The 5342-nt window shown below is 44.3% G+C and overlaps 1 pseudogene; it reads right to left on the bottom strand.

Annotated features, from left to right (window-relative positions):
* Positions 1–231: 231 nt before the first annotated feature.
* On the bottom strand, positions 232–437 carry LOC142259371 (U2 spliceosomal RNA; annotated as a pseudogene).
* Between the last annotated feature and the right edge of the window lie 4905 nt (positions 438–5342).

Genomic DNA, 5342 nt, shown 5'->3' with positions numbered 1-5342 from the left:
ACGGGACATAGCAGAGTTGGTCAAGTTGAGTGGAGATGAGTTTGCTATTTGGCACAGCTTTTGCATCAATAAAGCAAGTAAAAGGTGTGAAAGATAAAAAAAAAGGGTGAAAGTGTGAAAAGTGAATTGGCCAAATTGAGGTGCATATAAAGTTTTTGCTTTCTTTCAATTCACTAATGAGGCTCATTTGAATCAGGTGAATTGAGTTCTGCTTTTGGAAACTCGGTTAAGAAGGGGTGCACCGGTCCTGGAGGTACTGCAATACCAGGTCAATGCGTGGAGTGGACAGAGCAAGATTTTTTCCATCTCCTTGTTCTAAAAATCCATTTAATATATGGTCCCTAGAGAGGGGACGTATCAGATATTAAACTGATAAGAACAGATTTAATTTTTTTTTTTTCTGTTTATCAGTAGGACTTCAAAATAACAAAGGTGATCGCCTCCCGTTGCCTGGGAACCGTCCAGGCACAAGAGGGCTATGTGTCACCAGAAGGCGCACACACTCCCTCAAGGCCGGCAGACGTGCAATCCCAGGCACCTTCCAGTACCGACCAAGGTAGCGTCCTCCGAAACTACACTTGATCTTAGCCAAAAGGCCGAGAAGCTATAACCCGAATTGGTTACGGCCTTGAGTGGCACCCTGGCCTATACCGGACACATCTTAGGGAGAGGGAGACAAACCCACGCCTACAGAAGACATTTTGTCACCCAAGCCAAACCCTTGAAAAGGCTGTTTTGCAGAGCAAAAACAAGGAGAATGGTACTTTTTGCAGCCGCCGCCCACTGCAATGAATCTGAATAACTCCTCCTTTTGGGCACAAGCACCTCCCCTCCCCCTTGCAGTCTTTCCAATTCATGATACAAAAAGACGGACGGACAGGACAGGACAGGACCATCTGCCTGACTTTCCGTCACTGCCACCCTTTGCCATCCTTGCCCGTAGAAAGCCCTTTCATCATCCCCAAACCCTAATCTTTTCCCTTCCCTTCCCAGCTGCGTCTCACTCCCTTTCATTAGGAAGTGAGCGCAGCCTTTTCTCCGTTCTGCACATGCGCGACGTTAAACACAAATGCGCAGGCGTGCGTTCCATTAGCCTCACTGCATTCCACTCCCATACAGGAAGTGGGCACAGCTATTACTACGGTCGCACATAAAAGAACCCACGGCCACCACTGCACATAGCTGACTCCACCACAGGACACCCACTTCTACACCAACGCAGGTAAGACAGGATCGGCACCTCTATGCTCCCGTTACAATCAGGCTCAGTCACCATGTGATAACGCTCTCAACTCTTTAGTTGCAGGCTCCCCTTGCTTCACCTCCACTGGCTGTGCTGCCATTTCCTCTCCCACCTGGAAGTTATACTTTATTCCACTATTTTCCTGTTTCTCTCTTCCCCCTTTTCCCATAACCTACTTTTATCTGCATTTGTGGGGTATCTATATGCTATTTACATCATAGTTTTATTCATTAATATGGAAGGGAAGAGTGCCCATGAGAGTGTTGAACTGCGGAGAGCAAAAGATTAAGCTGCTCCGATTTGCCACCATTGATAAGCTGTTCTCAGTAGATACACATGCTATCCAAACAGCAGCATCCACCATTGCTTCAGCCCACCCATTCAGTGACAGCTCACCAAGTCAGCCAGAGGAGTGGTGTAAGGAATTACACGTAGGCACTGACTCCACACCTTCACATCACAAGAAGGGGGTCTACAGGCTAGTGCAAGAATACGAGCAAGTCTTCAGCAAACATCCGCTAGACTTTTGAAAAATAAAAGGGGTCAAACACTACATCCCCACAAGTGCACACCCACCCATCAAAGAGAGATATAAGCCAAATCTACCTGCACATTACCAGTGTACCAAGGACATGTTGAGCAACATGAAGGAGGCTGGGGTTATCCGTGACAGTTGTAGCCTCTGGGCAGCTCCGTTGGTCCTGTTAAAGAAGAAGGACAGCACCACTCCCCTGTATTGAGGAATAGCTAGCTGCATTGACAACTGCAAATTATTTTTCTACCCTTGATCTCACTAGTCACTATTGGCAAGTGTCCGTTGCTGAGGCAGACCGGAAGAAGACCGCCTTTGCCACCCCGATGGGTCTCTGCGAGTTCAAAAGCATGCCCTTCGAGCTGTGCAATTTGCCAGGAACCTTCCAGAGGCTGATGGAATGCTGCTTGGGACACCAAAACTTTGAAACGGTACTGCTATACCTTTATGATGTTATTGTTTATTCTAACGCAAACAAGATTTTAGGGTGTATAAAAAGGGAGATTAGATCCGATGATCCCAACGTATTGTTACCCCTCTATAAATCACTTGTAAGGCCACATCTGGAATATGGGGTAAAGTCCTGAGCAGGTTGATAACCATTGGTTTGAGCATGGTAGGGTGTAGTACGCATCTTCCTGCATCGGTAAAAGCTGCAGAAGTCCTTGAAGATTTCCGCTTCAAAGGCAGTGCCTTGATCTGTGAGGACTCTCTCTGAGTAGCCATGAGGTCTGCATAAGTGTGCTTGGAAGACCTTCGCTGCAGTATGGGCCATTAGATCTTTGACTTGTACCACAACCATAAATCTCGAGTAGTTGTCTACCATCGTAAGTGCATACGTGAGCTCACCTCGATATTCTGCAACAAAACTCCCTTTTTCGATTTCAGTTTCAGCAAACACTCCTCTTCCTGTAGAAAATATTTATCATTACCTAAGACAGTCATTCTAATGCATGACAATATTAAGGCAATTTAGTTAAAACTTGTTTTAACTCACCTTTAAGGGGATTGATGTATTTCATGGTCAATCCAGGTTTGTCAGTGATGGCACTGACATAATGTATGGCGTCTTTTTCGGGCGTTATCCTTTGCCTTTTCATTGTGAAAATCCAGTTGCCTATATCAAAGCAAATTCTACTACTTGTAAAGTATGCAGAAAATGAAATGTAGAACATATAACATCAACTGCTTAGGAACGCATCATAGGTTAGTACTTAAAAGGATATTGTCATGTTCTAGTCATAATGCAAGCTGGACATTTTTCATGTTACCCTGTAATCGCCGGCCTGTTCTAATGCTCACAAGCCAAGATATAGGCTCAGCTGCTAAGGCTTCCCTCTGCCTTCTGAATGAAAATTGAATATGTCTGGCTCACTGTGTATATAGCAGGTGCTCAGAAAAAATAAGAGTTAATTCAATAGAAATAGCTCTGGCACACTATAGTGATCAATAACGTAAGAAAAGAACTCTTAGAATGCTGAAAATTCTTTATTTGTGCAAAAGGATAATTCATCCAACGTTTCGAACTTGTTTTTAGGTCTTTATCAAGGATAAAGTTATCTAAGATCATAAAGGGTTACAAAACCATATAAACACGTAATTAGTACATAGTACAACATAACAGTACAATATATTGCTACTTGAGAGTACAATGGGTCAAATGACCATGATGCACATACAAAAAAATTTTCCAAAGCCATAGTGAAAACATTTGTACTGAGGAAAGAAAATTTCCACATGACCTATCTGGAGAAACATTCTGGATCAAACAACCAAAAATAGTCAAGCAGGTAAATACACACCTATATGGATAACAGGATGATATGTGTTCAATTGTATAGCGTCATTGCCATTAAGGTACAAATGGAAAACTTGCAATCCTATATAGTGAAGGAAATGAACACATATCATATCAAAGAACACAGGAACATGGGTGTGAGAAAAACCTCAATGTTTATACTTTGTTCTTTATAATGGTGTGAACATGTATATGTCTCAGTACCTTATGAACTTGAGAATTCTAGTGAGTAGATGATGAAAGCCTATTCCAGAACTGGAATCGGTAAATAATTGTAGGTGGAATCTAAATGAAAAGATGGTACAAGTGTTATCATGACACGTGGGCTATAACACAATGGACCGTGTGACAAAGAAGAAAGGAGAGAAAGAAGAGGAAGAAAATGGAACTACCTGTAACATTACGTGATAGTCACTGGTAAGTATCACTTGACAATTCAGGTGAAAAAGGATTCCTTTATTAAAGGGTTCTCAGTCGCCTCAGGATCATGAAATACTAGGGTAAATGATATGAGAATGGGTAAGAAGCACCACTAAAGGAAATATGAGATGCAGGACATATATCTATAAACCCCTGAACTACATGATAGAAATAAAAAGAAGAAAAAAGAAAAAAAAGAAGAAAGAAGAAGAACACATAGAATGCGGAAAGAGAATGGGTACAACTACCTGAGTTACTGCAGGGAGGCCCCTGGTAGGTATTGTGAGGGTTAGTGGAATTCCTTCACTGAAGGGTTCTCAGTTGCCTCAGGTTCGTGAAAAATGCTATAGACAAATAATGCCCGGAGAAAAGGGGTTCATATACAGCGAATAATGGTAATACAAGGTACATGTGTCCCATGTAATAGTATAAATATATATATATTGTACTAAGCTCTACACCAGAAATAGAAAGTAGTCCCTCTGCCTTCTGTCTAGGTGCCCTGAGTTATGTCCTGTAAACTGTCACAGTGACCTAGACACACATGTGTAGTAGGGGAATATCCCTGCTGAGATGCCAGTGCTAGAGCACTCGTTTGCTGTGGAGTTGAACGCTATGTGAGCAGTTCTTACCTTCAATGAGCAGAAGTCTCTTTTTTCAGATTTCAATATCTCTGTGGGTATCTGGCAGAAATATGGAATACTCTTTACTGCTAAGACCCTGTACACCACTCCCACTAAAGGGGGCTTTACACGCTGCGACATCGCTAATGCGGAGTCGTTGGGGTCACGGAATTTGTGACGCACATCCGGCCGCATTAGCGATGTTGCTGCGTGTGATACCGATGAGCGATTTTGCATCGTTGCAAAAACGTGCAAAATCGCTCATCGGTGACATGGGTCTCCATTCTCGATTATCGTTACTGCAGCAGTAACGATGTAGTTCGTCACTCCTGCGGTAGCACACATCGCTCCGTGTGACACCGCAGAAACTAGGAACCTCTCCTTACCTGCCTCCCAGCCGCTATGAGGAAGGAAGGAGGTGGGCGGGATGTTCCGGCCACTCATCTCCGCCCCTCCGCTGCTATTGGGCGGTCGCTCAGTGACGTCGCTGTGACGCCGCACGGACCGCCCCCTTAGAAAGGAGGCGGTTCGCCGGACACAGCGACGTCGCCGGGCAGGTAAGTATGTGTGACGGGTCTGGTCGGTGTTTGTGCGGCATGGGCAGCGATTTGCCCGTGTCGCGCAACAGATGGGGGCGGGTACCCACACTAGCGATATCGGGACCGATATCGCAGTGTGTAAAGTAGCCTTTAGTCACATGACCAAGACTGTATCTGTGTCCCTACA

The sequence above is a fragment of the Anomaloglossus baeobatrachus genome (genome assembly GCF_048569485.1).
Source record: "Anomaloglossus baeobatrachus isolate aAnoBae1 chromosome 7 unlocalized genomic scaffold, aAnoBae1.hap1 SUPER_7_unloc_1, whole genome shotgun sequence".
In the NCBI taxonomy this organism is placed as follows: Eukaryota; Metazoa; Chordata; class Amphibia; order Anura; family Aromobatidae; genus Anomaloglossus; species Anomaloglossus baeobatrachus.
The sequence above is the reverse complement of the archived record's forward strand: the minus strand, read 5'-3'. Positions and strand labels throughout refer to the sequence as shown.